Source organism: Vicugna pacos, chromosome 27, assembly GCF_048564905.1.
Source record: "Vicugna pacos chromosome 27, VicPac4, whole genome shotgun sequence".
NCBI classification, from domain to species: Eukaryota; Metazoa; Chordata; class Mammalia; order Artiodactyla; family Camelidae; genus Vicugna; species Vicugna pacos.
The window spans coordinates 3662833-3677628 of record NC_133013.1 but is presented as its reverse complement, the minus strand read 5'-3'; the positions used below and the strand labels follow the sequence as shown (position 1 = coordinate 3677628).

The following is a 14796-nucleotide window of genomic DNA, read 5'->3' as shown; positions in this document are numbered from 1 at the left end:
GATATGCTTTTAAGGACTGTTTCCCAGCATTTTTTTTTTTCCTAAATGATTTCTTCACTTGAGAAAACATGGTAACGATCTCTTGTACTTTTAAGAAGTGTTACAGTTTACAAAGCCCTTTGGTCAACAGTATCTTAAGTCTCATGACAACTTTGGCTCTACCTAATCAGGGCAGATACTACAAAAATAAATTTTTAAACAAGAAAAAGAAGTGAAAAAAACAAAACCAAACAAAAACAAAAAAAACAAAAAACTAAGCAGCCTTAGAGTGATTAATTGACTTGCCCAAGATTTTAGTATTAGTGTTGAAGCCGGGACTAGGACTAAAACCCAGATCTACCAACTTCTAATCCAGAATGAGTATTTTGTAATTTTATTTAGTTTTGCTACACAGTTTCATGATTTAAATACATGTAAATGAGCAAAGATTTAAAACATGGATTGAGACCCCACAATTACAGCAATAGTTCAAATGGGACAAACAGGGTTTTCCAAGTAGTCAAATGCTTACTGGAATAGTTAAACACACACATCCCCCCAACACACACATACCCATATAAACACCAAGTCTAGTCCTATCTTTTCCACATTTAAGTAGGGTGATCTAACATGAGTCAAAACCCCTTGGGTATGATGAAAACATGTTCTACTCTTTCTTAGTCATAAAATCACTAATGTCCAATTTCATAGAGAATGGTAAAATATGAAAACATTTCCTCCTCCCTCAACCTAGTATCTTTTGATCCCCTTACTTGGCCTTAGCTGAACTTTCCTGACTGCCATGGTGCACATTTATCAGGCATCCTAATCATACTGTAGTTCTGGCAAAGATACACATCTAAAATATCCCAGTATCAAGAGCTCATTTCCTGCAACTATTTTTTCCCTTGATGATTTCCCTACCAAACTATATATAGGTCAACTCTGAAAAGCTAACTAAAGAAAGATAAGAAAATTAGGAGGCAGAAAAAAAGGACCCTTGATAGTTAACACCTTCCAGGTGGCAACAGACAACCACAGAAGGCGGTTAACAGCATGGATCCAGAACCCAATATAAAATAGCAAGGTATCCGAGAACCCCAAGTGAAAAGATGAAACATCAATGCTTGAGGCCATACCTCTGCTGCCTATGAACTTGGGCTTCAAATTCAAGTAAGGGTGAGAGTTGGCTTAAGGATAACTTTAGGGGACTCCAACACAGGCACATTTCATTTTATTGTGCTTTGCAGATACTACGTTTTTTAGAAACTGAAGTTTTGTGGCAACCCTGCATCAAGCAAGGCTATTGACTGCATCTTTCCAGAAGCATTTGCTCACTTCATGTCTCTGTGTCACATTTTGGTAATTCTTGTAATATTTCAAACTTTTTCATCATTATCATATTTGTTACGGTGATCTGTGATCAGTGATTTTTGATGTTACTACTATAGTAACTTGTGAAGGCTCAGATGATGGTTACCATTTTTTAGCAATGAAGTATTTAAAGTATGTACACTGTTTTTGGACACACTTAATGGACTACAGGACCGTGGAAACATAACTTTTACATGCACTGAGAAACCAAGAAATTCATGTGACTAGCTTTATTGCAATATCTGCTTTATTGCAGGGGCCCAGAACCAAATCTGAAATACCTCCGAGGTACACCTGTAAGTGGAATTTATAATCCCTGGAAGAAATAACTCAGTTTCCCAGATTTTCCTATCATAGGGACACGCTTCCTAATAAAAAGCTACAACATTCCTGAGGTCATATGGGGAAAAGGTAAGGCGCCCCTGAGATGAACAATGTTTCCTCTGGGGTTCTCATAAGACTAACAGTGTACATAGATTTTAAAAATCCAAACAAGTCTAACTTTCTAACCTAGAAACATAAAGTTAATGAGAAAGTTAAAATACCTTTTAATTAATTAATTGAGAGGAATTAATTCATTAAAGAGTTACATGTATTCTGAAAAGTACTCAGGCAAGTCCTCTCTTTAAGACCTTCTTCAAGACAAGACCTCCAGAGCAAACGGATTCCACAGCCGGTCTGGATTCAAGCCCCTGTTTGGTCACTTACTAGATGGAAAATCTTGGGCAAGTTACTTAACCTCTCTGAGCCTCAGTTTCCTCACAGGTAGAACTGAGGTAACAGTAGTATCTACTTCAGAGGGCTGTCATGAGGATGAACAAACATAAATTACTCACAACAGTGTCTGGCACACAGTAAGAGCCCAACAAGTGGAAGCTATAATTAACTCATAGCCTAGCAGCCAAACGTGCCCCTCAATCCTCTTACACAATTATTTTCACTTCTTACGGCATACTATCCTCTTCCAAATTCTTTCAGAATCCCACTTAGATCCCTTGGTCTACTTGGTAGCACAGTGACTTAGCACCTAGCACAATGCTTTAAAAATGGCAGACACCCAAATCTGAATACATTTGTCATTATTCTAACCAGGACATTAAGATACACATGCAATTTTGAATTCCAAAAAAAAAAAAAACAGAAACATACCATATTTCGCCAAACTTCTGAGGAGCTGGTGAATTCTAAAATCAGGCTCTTACAGATTTTTAACCTAAAATACAAAACACCTCACTCAATTTTTTTTACACAGACAACTGGATAAATGACTTTTAAAGATAAAATTTTTTTCTAGAATTTATTATAAAAGCAAATTCATTTGTAATATTTATAAATATCCAAAAACATATCAAGCAACAAACACCCCTCCTGCTGTTGCCAGGATGCATGGGAAGATGGTTAGGCAGGCCCTGCGGCCTGAGCACTGTCAGCTGGCAGAAAACACGTTTCCCACTCATCCACAGAGCTTACTGCTTGCTATTTCTTACTCTTCCCTCCCTCCAAAAGGGCTGAAAATATCTGAGAACTGTCTGACTACATGCTTCTAATTCCTTCAGATACCTACCATAATTGAACTTTTAATTAAATTCCCTTTGCTGAGCATCTGCCATGTTAGGTACATACATGGGCAACTGCCCACTACTTCCTGAGCAGCAGCCTTGGACTCCTTTTGACCTGTGAGTCTTAGGTGTCAAGTTGCTGTATTAAAGAAGATGTTTTCGAAATATGTAGGACAATGCTGCCTGGAGTACAACAGGGCCTCAGTACATGGTGGGATTATTATTTCTTAAATCAAACATTTAATGTATCAAAACTTAACTGATCAAAAACCAAATTCTGAAGATTAAAGCACGCAAATAATCACTGTAAATTCTAACTTATTTGTACACTATGAGAGCATTTCTCAGTCGTACAGGAACTAAAGTCTTAATACATTTCTTTTTACTACATAGGAAGAAACCAAGTCCCCCAAATCAAGAAACCCTCCCAGCATCCTACAGGTTGATGGTAGAAAATGAATACACTGCACATCAATATTTGTTTAAAAAGTTAACAAAGTTTTAAGACCCTAAAGGACTGACTCTCAAGCTCTGTCCTAACACAGGACTACCTGAGGAGGCTGTAAAACCAGGTACTTACCTGATATGAACCTCCAGAGACTGTGATCGGTACATAAAACGGGAGTGCATGAATCTGTAGTTTTAACATACATTTCAGGTGATGTGCAAACCCCAAACTGAGAAACTTTGCCTCAGACTAGGAACACATCATCACAGAAGAAATATACCAAATCCATGAGGATACAGGGTAAGTAACAGAAACTGTAAGCATCAGAAACGTTAGCTGCACTCTTTGCAAATTTAGCCAGCAGCACTCTTATACCAGACCTAGGGCCTTTATTTTATTCATATCGATGTCCCTCTTCAACAGAAGGCTCAATCTAATAATCTAAGAAGTGTTAAACTAATCACAAGAAATGCCTATACCATCTACATCCACTTGTCCCTCTAACATTTTTCATTTATTCTTAAAGTAGTCCATCTGCCTACTCTCACTTTCTCTTCCCTCTCGACACACAAACATGCATGTATTTATTATTGCATCTGTCATGTCCTTTATCTCCTCTCCAATAGCCTACTTCCTTCACCTCCTTCTAACCATAAGTCAAACAATTTCACAGACTACCTTTTCTATCACTTTTTTATTGCGTCCACTCAGCAATCCTGTTCTCCTTTACGCCATGTTTACGGTGTCAAATTTATCTGAAAGCTACTCGCTAAAACTTGTTTTGTATATCTGTAAATTTCACAACTAACAAGACTATTTCAGTAATTTTCTTGCTTAAATTTTCCTGTCTTTTGGCTCTCCTCATTTTAGTCCATTTTGCAGTCAGACTAAAATTTTTAAATACTGCTTTCATATAGTATTCTCAGCATAATTCTCTCAAAACCATTAACTCTTTACTGTGCCATTTCCTCATTCTCCTCCAACTACCAGAAAGACCTGAAAACCATGAGCTCAGATACTAACATACAAAACCTTTAATATACTGATATTTTCTTGCATAAGTCATCATTCCTGTACATTCCAAATCCTATGGCTCCTTAATCTACTTTATTTCTGCAGCATTTTACACTGCCAACCTCTTCTCACCTCTCCTTGCTTCCATAATGCTGTCCGTCCTTGTGTTCTACCTTTGACAGCAACTAGGTCTTCTGCTAGTTCATCCTCCTACCCCTCATTCATAGCCACTCTCCAAGTTTCTATTACTAGCCCCTTTTCCTAACCTAGAAATTTTCTGAGCAATGTCATCATTCATTCCTACAGCACCTCTCTATACTTAGGATCCCCAACTCCACATCATTAAGCTTCTATCTCTTAAGTTATAAGCCTGCTACTTTCAATTACCAATGGTACACCTGCACTTGGACGTTTCATTAACATCTAAAAATCAAACACAATTATTTCCCAAAATACTCCACCCTGAATGTGCCTAAATCTTGTTGTCCTAGTTACAGACTGAAAAACAAATGGTGCCATTCTTTATTTTCTCCCTCTTATTTTTATTTAGCCTAACCACTGTTATGGGTTGATACTTGTTAACCTTCAAATTCTTAATAGTCATTCATTCAAAGAATGTCTACTAACTAAGACAAATACAGTGTTATATGTCAATTATCTCTCAAGTTTTTAAAAATGTCTACTAGATTTTGAATGCCTACGAAGTGGATGAAAACAGTGATAAAGAAACCAGACACTTAATTACTTCCCTCCTCTAAAAAAGAGTAAAAAAAAAGTACCAACAACAACGAAAAGAAATTAGACAAACGCTTATCTCCATGTGATGGGAGAAATGGGCACAAATACTCAAAACCACAATAAGTTAGGTAACTGCAATTCACAGTTAAGTGCTGTGAAGAAGAATCTAGATAAGGTAAGTGCATACAGTATTCTGACTTAGCCTAGGAAAAGGGAAAAACGTTCTTCATGAGATAACATAAACTGAGCATTAAGGCATGAGCAAGGTTTAGCAGGCACACTGAGAAAACCCTTGTGAGGTAAAGGTATCACTATTGGTCCAGTCACCCAAACTGAAAATTCTGAGTCATATTCTAAAGAGAACACCCCCTCTCTTTCCAGTACAACAAACTGTTCACTCAGTGCTATTAATTCTACCTCAGAAATTCCCCCACACTCCAACACTTCCCCCAATAATTCCTTTGCTGGCTTTTAATTGCTTTCAGAGTAACATTTCAGATGAAACTACACAATCTGGCCAAAACCTGCCAGTCCAGCCTCCTCTCAGACTAGACTACGCTTTTAGAGAACATATTTATCATTCATTTTCACACTTTCATTGCTTAAAAATGTTCACAGAATAAACTCACAGGATAAACATCCTACAAAAGAGGAACATTTTCTTAGGTGACTTGCTTTAGGTCAATTTAACTAGTAAATACAAGCTTAGGATTCAAACCCACCTTGTTAGATCGTGAAGGCCATCCTCCTTCTCTTGTACACTTCTTATACCCAAATCCTGTGAATTCTATCTCTGAAATATCTCTTGCATCCTTCCTCTCCCATGCATACCAACACTGTCATATTATAGATGTAATCTCATTTTCACCTAATTTCCCTTTAACTCTGCTGCCTTCCTAAAATCCCAAATTTGGCCATATCACTCTCATACTCAAAATCTTCTATGCTTTCCCAATGCCCAAAGGATAAATTTCAAAGTCCTCATAGCACATGAAGCCCTTGCAACAGACCCCACCCATTCATACAAGCCCTACTGCCACTATATGACATCATTACCAGGTACCTGATGATTTAGTCCCATCACTGGATTATAGGCTAACATATACTGGCCATCTGTATTTCTGACTTCAGTACTTTTGTTTCTCAAGACACTTCACTCAGAAACACTTCTCTATCCTTTGCCAACCTTCATCTTGTGTTAAAAAATTTCACACCCTGTTAAAAAATGCTACTCATTCTACAGGCTGTATCTCACAGAGCTCTCTAACCTCTTCTATAAATAACCAGTCTTCTCTGTGTCGTACTGTATGTTCCTAATACTATAAAATAATTCATTAGTTTCCACCCTTTATTATTTTATACCTTACATTATAACTATCTGTATGCATTTCTCAGTGCTTTTAATTGTCAGCTGGTTCAGAGTAGAGCTCATTTTATCCATATTTTTATTTTCATAGTAACAGAGACTATGTTTTCTTGAAAAACTTTCTCTTTAAAAGAAAAATAAACAAAAGGAATCAGTATTCATGGTCTGACAAAGGATTTTGAACTAGCTCCAAATCACGGATGAACAAACAAGGGAATCCTTTACTTCCAAATTAACACAAATTTAACCCAATGTTAATTTAACAAAAGTTAATTTTGTTAAACATGTAAGATTAAACAAGAATATTTCATTTTCTGAAAGAACTATGTCTCTCTTCCAAGAAACTTCTTCTACCAGGCACTAAAGAATAGATCATTAAACAGTATAATTAAAATCAGTACAATCCCTTCAAAAAATTTTGACATTATCTACTACAACTAATGTATGCACACCCTCTAGCTGAAAAACTCCACTAAGGACACAAACAGAAACGAGTACATATGTTCACTAGAAGACACTTAGTGGAATATCTGGAGTAGCAATATTCTTAGTAGCCCCAAACCAAAAATGACTAAAATGTCCATCAACAGCAGAATGAAAAACGAAATACAGCTGACCCTTGAACAGGAGGTTTGAACTGTACAAGTTCACTTATATGTAGATTCTTTTTCAGTAAATACATTAATACAGTACCACACTATCTGCAGTTGGTTGAATTCACAGACGTAGATGTATACAGCTCGAAGGGCCACCTATAAGATTACGTGCAAATTTTCAACTATGCAGGGGGTGGGCACCCCTAACCCCCAACACTGTTCAATGGTCACCTGTACTACACAGAAATTATAAGCAACCAAGTATAACAATGTGGATGAATCTCACAAATACATTATGTGAGAGAAGCCAGATACAACAAAATGTGATTGATTCTAATTATATAAAAATATAAAAATAGGAAAATCTAACCTATACTATTAGAAGTCAGGGCAGTGGTTACTCCTGGGGTAAGAGAGGTAGTGACAGAGAACACAGGGGCTTCAGAGGAGCTGGTCTTGTTTCCTGATCTGAATGCTCGCTAAACACATGTGCTCTGTCTGTGACAGTTAACAAGCTATGTGCACACCTGTAAGTATTTAAGTGTGCCACTTGGGGGTCCTTTCAAGTTTGCTACAATATATATTGAACTGCACATGAGTAAAGTGAAAAACTACCTGAAGCTGAGGAAAGATGCACTGTGAGCTGAAATATCCCCAGTGCTTATATAGGACTGGGAGATTCCTAAGCTCCTCCCAGTCAGAGTGAAGAGAATACGCTGACACTGGGGACACGTACTTGGTAGAGAACTAAGAAGGTTCTTATCTTTGTACTAGCTACTAGCCTTAAAGTAAAGCCTTCTCCTGATACATCTAATACAGCCTTGAAGGGATCAAACTGACCAGCAAGTTACTTAAGTTGCTGCCAAAACAAAGTTCAACATTCTACAAGGCCACAAAATCCAGTCACTCAACAACAGACTATTACAATGTTCAGTAGCCCAGAAGAAATTACTAAATACACAAACAGGAAAATACAACCCATAACCAATAGGAAAACCAATCAATAGACCCTGAAGTTAACGAATTGACAGAATCAGTAGACAAGAACTTTCAAATAGCTACTATAAATATGCTCAAGGATTCAAAGGAATACATGAACACAAATCAAATGAAACTTGTAGAAATACAAACTAAAATATCTCAAAGTATTTGACAGTGCAGGGGAAAAAAAGAACAATGAAATACAAGACAGAGTAAACTGAAGCAAAGAGACAAAAAAAAACCCCTAAAAATTTGTTAACAACATGAAGATAATATCAAATAATCTAACATTATACATGTAATGAGAATCCCAGGAAAAGAGGGTAGGAGTATAGGAGGAAGAGAAATGACTTAAAAAAATACGCATGAAGAAATCTGATGAAAACAAACACACAGCTAAACACAGCTAAAAACACAAAACCAGAAACTCGATAAATCCAAAGCAGGATAATCACAAAGAAAACCTGTGACAAAGGGAAAAATCTTAAAAAGAAGCCAGAGGGGGAAAAAAAGACTAAGTACAGAGAAAGAAAGATAAGGATAATCAGACTTCTCATCAGAAAAAAATGCTTAAAGAAAAGTACGTCAACCTAGAATTATATACCAAGTGAAAATATCCTTCAAAATATGAAGATAAACTGCTATACACCTACCAGAATGACTATGTCAAAAAGACTGATGGCCCCAAATGCTGACAAGGATGTAGAGCAACTGGGAATTCTCCAAATTGTTGGTATGAGTATAAAACAAAACCACCAATTTGAGGAAGATATCTGGCTACTATCCTATAACCTAAGTTGCACTCCTAGGTGTTTACCCAACAGAAAAGAAACCACATATAGCCACACACAGATGTTCACACAATTGTTCACTGCAGCTTTTTTACAACGGCTAGGAACTGAAAATAGCTCAGGTGTCCCCTAGTAGAAGAATGAAGTTACAAACTGCTGACATATGCAGTACCATGGGTGAACCTCAAAAAAGCACTATGCTGAGTAAAAGAAACTTCAAACAAATAATTACTATAATACTATTTATATGAAATTCTAGAGCAAACTATTCTAGGGTGGACGTGATCAGAGAACAACGATTGATTTGGGAGTGAGTAACGTTGGGGAAGTAAGACTTAAGAAGGGGTATAGGTTCCTAGAACTTGATAGTACTCTGTGCTGCAAAGGTGTATGCATTTGTCAAAATTCATGGAATGGCATATGTGGCAAATTGTATTTTCTAAAGATGGCCAACCGCAATATATCCCTTTCCACATGCTCTTCTTACAAAGTAACACTGGCATTCTCCCATCAGCTAGCTGGTGGGGTCTATGCCTTCCCCTTAAACCTGAGTAGCTTCTGTGACTCTTTCAATCAGGAGTATGGTGGTAAGACGTGCTCTGTGACTTCTGATGCAAGGTTACAAAAATGCCATGATGCACTTCTGCCTTGCTCTGAGATATTCACTCTTGGAATCTAGCCACTATACAGTGAGGAAGCCAGCCATGTGGCAATGAAGTCAAGCAAACATATATAAAAGCAACACGTTAAGTGTTCTAGACCAGAGCTCCAGCTGAAGTCCTGACACCCAGCATCAACATCCAGACATGTGAACAAGCCTTCAGCTGATTCCAGCCTCTACTCATCCAATCAAGTCACTCCAGTCATCAAGCCTTCCAGCTGACAGGCTTGAAGCAAAGACAATCTATCCTTGTCAATCTCCGCCCAAAGTACAGATTCATAAGCACAATAAATAACTGCTATTGTTTCGGGGTGCACTAAGTTTGGGATGATTTGTCATGCAGCAACAGATAATCACAACAATATACTAAATTCTGTTAAATGCAATATACTAAATTCAGTTGAAAATACGAAATTTCTTTTTTGTTTGTTTTATTAAAGCACAGTCAGTTATAATGTGTCAGTTTCTTGTGTACAGCACACTGTCCCAGTCAAGCATATATATATACATATATTCACTTTCATACTCTTTTTCATTATAGGTTATTACAAGATACTGAATATAGTTCCCTATACCATACAGAAGAAATTTGGTTTTTTAAAATCTATTTTTATATGTAGTGGCTAACATTTGCAACCCTCAAAACTCCCAAATTTCTCTCTTCCCACCTCCTTTCCCCCGGTAACCATAAGACTGTTTACTGTCTGTGAGTCTGTCTCTGTTTTGTAGATGAGTTCATTAGTGTCCTCTTGTTCTTTTTTTTTTTTTTTTGATTGCACATATGAGTGATATATGGCAATTTTTTTTCTCTTTCTGGCTTACTTCACTTAGAATGACGATCTCTGGGTCCATTCATGTTGCTGTAAATGGCATTATTTTATTCTTTTTTATGGTGGAGTAGTAGAAAAATATTAAATTTCTAAGTTTTAGCTGACAATATGAAGTTAAGGATGAGGTAAAAACAACATCTGCAACTTTGAAAAACATGAAAAATAAGACAAATAGACAGTCATGAGACAAAATAAATATAGCAAAATGTTAACTGTAGACTCACACTTTACATCATTTCACATCTGTAAGTTTGAAAATTTTCCTAATAAAATGTTGAAGAATGAAATAACAGCATGTTTACAAATAGAAGCTGAAAGTGTTTTCTGGCCAATAGACGTGGTGCTTTAGAAATTTTTTAATTCTTCAAGTAGAAGGAAAATAACACCAGACAGAATGCTGGGTCCACATAAAGAAAATCTACAAAGGAAAAGAAATGAAAATGGCAAACATGAGCATAAACATCAAAGAGTGTTGCTTCTGGTTTTTAAATTCCTTTATAAAACAACTGACTGTCTAAAGCTCTGTTGTGGAATGTATAACTTACACAGAAGTAAAATGTAAGACTACAATAGCAAAAAGGATTAGGGAAGGTAAATGAATTTACAATGCTCTAGAATTCTTACATTATATGCGAAGAAGAGGTCTAGTATTTTTGAAGGTAGTCTAAGGTAAACTAAGGTGCATATTATACATATGAATGCAACAACTGGAAAAAATAAAAATATAAGCTAAGAGCGGAAATAAAACAGACTTCTAAAAAAATGTTCAATCCAAATGGAAAAGAAAATAAAGTATAGATAGAACAACTAGAAGACAAATAGTAACTCCGTAGTCTTAAACCCAAACATACTGACAACTACAATAAATATAAATGGACTGAACACTCAAAAAGCAAAGACTGCAAAGAGATGCAACTACACACCATCTAAAAGACATATTAAACATATTGACAAGTTAAAAGTAAACACAGCAAAAGATATAATATGCAAGCTCAAATAATAAGAAAGGAGGAGTGACTATACTAATACCAGACAAACACAACTTTAGGATAAGGAACATTACCAGAGAACAGAGATATTTCTGTTGATAAAGAATCAGTTCACCAAGGAGATCTAACAATTCTAAATGTGAATGCACGAATTAACAGAACTTGAAAATACATAAAGCAAAAATGAACAGAACTGAAAGAAAAGATAACAAGTTCACAATCATAGTTGAAAATTTCAACACTCTTCTCTCGTTAATAAGTACCAAAAAAAAAAAAAATCCATAATGATACAGAAGAAACACGTATCTGTCTAAAAAAGGATTTGTATCCTGAAAAGAAAAATACATGAAAACCTCAACATCATTATTCATCAGGGAAGTGTAAATTAAAATCACAATGACAATTCACATTCATTATATGGCAATTAATTTTTAAAAATAATAAGATACTAGCAAGGTATTAGTAAGGATGTGAAGAAACTGGAACCTTTATTGGAAGGTAAAATGGTACAGCTGCTGTGGAAAATGGTATGTTGGTTCTTCAAAAAAAACTAAACATGGAATTCCTGTATGACCTGGCAATTCCATCTTCAGGCATATACCCCAAAGAACTGAAAGCAGGGCTTGATGAGATCTATTTGTACACCCATGTTTATAGCAGCACTATTCACAGCAGCCAAGGAAGGAAGCAACCCAAGTGTCCATCAATGAATGAATGGTTAAAATGTGCTGTATACACACAATGGAATATTATTTAGACTTAAAAAGGAAGGAAATTTTGATATATGCTGTAATATGGGTGAATCTTGAGGACATTATGCTAAGTGAATTAAGTCAGAAAATCACATATCATATGATTCCACTTACATGAGTACCGAGAATAGTCCAATTCATAGAGTCAGAAAGTAAAGTAGTGGTTAAAAGGGGCCAGAGAAAGGGGGATGAAATTGGGAGGTACTGTTTATGGGTAATAGTTTCAGTTTAGGACAATGAACAAGTTTCAAAAATGGATGAGTAATGGCTGCACAATGTGAATGTATTTTATGCCACTGAACTGTGTAATTAAAAATCATTAAAATAATAAATTTTATGTTATGTATATTTCACTACAGTTAAAGAAAAAGAAATTGCAATGGGAAACTACTACACACTCATCAGAATGTCTGCAATTTATCTGAAAGTATCAAATGCTGACAAGAATTTGGAAGAAACGGAACTCTCACACAGTGCTGGTGAGAAAGCAAAATGGTATAACCATTTGGAGAAGTTTGTCAGGTCCTTACAAATTTAAACATAAAATGACCACATCCAGTAATTCCAATTTAAGGCCTTTATCCCAGTGAAATGAAAATACATTCACACAAAGACACACATGCAAAGAGTACCTTTATTCACAACAACCGAAAACTGGAAAAAATCTAAATGTTTAACCAAAAACTAAATTAGTGATAAACACAAAAAGGAGGAATCTCAACTACATACTAAGTGAACAAAGCCAAACAAAGAAAAATATAGACTATATGATTCCATTTAAATGCAATGCTAGATAAATAAGTTGCTTCTGTATAGCAGAGAGAACTATGTTCAGTATCTTGTAGTAACCTATAGTGAAAAAGAACATGAAAACAAACATATCTATGTATATGTATGACTGAAACATTATACTGTACACCACAAATTGACACACTGTAAACTGACTATGCTTCAACAACAACAAAAATGCAATGCTAGAAGAGGCAAAAGTAATAAACAAGTCAGTGGTTGCCTGGAGCCAAGAGGGAGGAATGGGACATGAGGGGATTTTGCAGGGTAATTCAAATATTCTGTATCTTGATTGTGGTGGTAGTTAGTGTACACATGTGTCAAAATACATCAAACTGTACACTTAAAAAATGGGTGCGCTTTACTGGATATAAATTATACTTCAATAAAAAGATTTTTTTCTTAGTTTATGAAAACTTAGTATATAAAAAGATGGCATTTTACATCAGTGGGGAAAGGATCCCTTAGGTGGTCTAGAGAATTGGCTGCCCAAGTAGAAAAAAATAAAAGGTAGGTATTTTTCACCATATCCAAAAATATGCCAAATGCAATCCAGATCAAAACCTAAATCATACAATATTCAAAAAATATGCCTAATGTACTGATCTAAATCTATAAATCTAAACCTATAAAGTAATCTCATAAAAGTGCTAGAAAATATGAGATTATTTTGGTATCTTTATAAGCATGCTAAAACTCAGAAGCCATAAAAGACAGATTCAACTATACCAAAAAATTTTAAATTCATGACTAGATACTATAAAATTAAAAGATGAGACCAATTTGCAAATTATAATAAATGATTAATGATATACAGGGTGCCTATAAATAAGAGTAAAAAAACAAAGAACATAACAGAAAATGAGCCCAAAAATCCTGGCAGTTTTATAAAGCTGTATTTAAACATTCAAATATTGGAAAAGACTTTATTTATACATAAAATAAATAAGCAATGAGGTAAATTGGCAGTCTCGTACATTGTGTTGGGAATGAAACTTGCTCAGAAAGATTTTTTAAAGAGTAATTAGCAATAGCTATCAAATTTTTAAGCTGATACAGCCTCATGATCTAACAATCATATTTACAGAAATCTACCTTACAGAAATAATATATACCATTATTTGTAATAGCAAAAATTGAAAACCACCTAAATTCCACAGTAAAGAATTTCATAATACATTATCAACTCTGAGTTAGTTCCTAGTTCAGCTCTAAAGACTGACAGAACTCATAAGATAATCTTCCATCTCAAGTTTATGTCAGGACATATGTTACATATTCAACATTCTTTCTTGAGGTTTTTTTTTTTTTTTTTTTTGCTCTTCCCCAGCCCCAGGCTGATATGGTAAAATTATCTGTAGTTATGTGGGCTGTGGCGTCATGCACACATTTAATGCAGTAATTAAAAAGTATTGTTTTGTATTGTGCAACTCCATTCTCTGAGTTTCTCTAGCCAAAATCTCAATGTCATCTTTTACTCATCCCTTTACTTTACACTTACATCTGACCATTACCAAATCCTACGGGCTATAACTTGAACACATATCAATAGTTCAACTACTTCTCATCAACCTCCTTGGCTCACCCTGTCCAACTCACCAGCATCACCTCCTATCTGTATTACTATAGTAGCCTATCAACTGGTCTCCTCATTCTGCCCTTCACCTCTTTCAGCCTATGCTCAACATGGCAGCCAGAGTGATCTTGCTAAAATGAAACATAAGTAAGACCTTCACTCCTCTGCTCAAAACCCTTAACAGCTTGCCACCTCACTCAGAGGTAAAAGGCAAACTTTTTATTATGACCAAATGATCTGTACCCTACCTACATTTGCTCTCTGACTCGACTTCCATCATCTACTTTCCTAAGGCCACTCAGGCCACCTCACTTTTCCTCAAACACATCAGGCAGTCTCCCACTTCAGGGCTT

At 35.7% G+C, this 14796-nt stretch overlaps 1 protein-coding gene across 4 annotated transcripts in view; it reads right to left on the bottom strand.

Annotated features, from left to right (window-relative positions):
• Positions 1 to 14796, bottom strand: part of UBE3A (ubiquitin protein ligase E3A) — a 78934-nt gene that overhangs the window by 50734 nt on the left and 13404 nt on the right. For 3 of the 4 annotated variants that reach the window (XR_012064699.1, XM_072950645.1, XM_072950647.1), the window contains exon 2: positions 2503 to 2566. The exons of the other annotated variant lie outside the window; for it this stretch is intronic. The gene's annotated coding sequence lies outside the window, so the exon portion shown is untranslated. The remainder of the gene's footprint in view (positions 1 to 2502; positions 2567 to 14796) is intronic. 4 annotated transcript variants of the gene reach the window in all.